The following is a 676-nucleotide window of genomic DNA, read 5'->3' on the forward strand; positions in this document are numbered from 1 at the left end:
GACACGAAAGCAGATCGAGGACGACAGGAAGCAGAACAAGAGAAGATAAAGTTCCTGGGACCCCAATTCTGTAGGTCTGGGTTTGGGATACTTCGAAAGGGTGAAGTTATCCCATAGTTGTAATTAAGTTAACGACCAGCCTGCATGGCTGAGTTTTGAATTAATGCAGTACTGGGTCTTTCACGCAGCAAAATGTATGTATGCAACTGCTTTCATGTGTCGAAATAATTTTTGATTTTTGTTTATTTTGTAATTTTTGTTTTTCTCTTTTTACATAGATTAATTTTGTACTATTTTCAAAGCAAATTATTTTCATTTTATTTTTATTTTTAAAATTTTTCCTCACTTTATTATTCATTTTATTGAATTTTTAATTTCTCCCATGATTTCTTTTGATTTTTTTTATTTTCTCTTTTTTCCTCTTATATTATACATTTTATTGTTTTTTTCTTCAGTTTATTTCTCCAAATATTTTTTCTCTGATTCTTTTATTTTGAGTTTGACTTTGTAAAACCCCTGACACATGAAAAGCATTGCATACTAATACGTAAACACGAAATAAACAGTAATGCAAATGGAGAAGAAAGAAGACAAGTAAAGAAAGCCAAGATCGGTGAAAGGTTGTGGATAGTTTGGATCGAATCGTTTGTTGGTCAATTCCGTTCGTTGGTCAAGT

The sequence above is a fragment of the Trichinella spiralis genome (assembly GCF_000181795.1).
Source record: "Trichinella spiralis strain ISS 195 chromosome Unknown Scfld2, whole genome shotgun sequence".
Classification (NCBI taxonomy): Eukaryota; Metazoa; Nematoda; class Enoplea; order Trichinellida; family Trichinellidae; genus Trichinella; species Trichinella spiralis.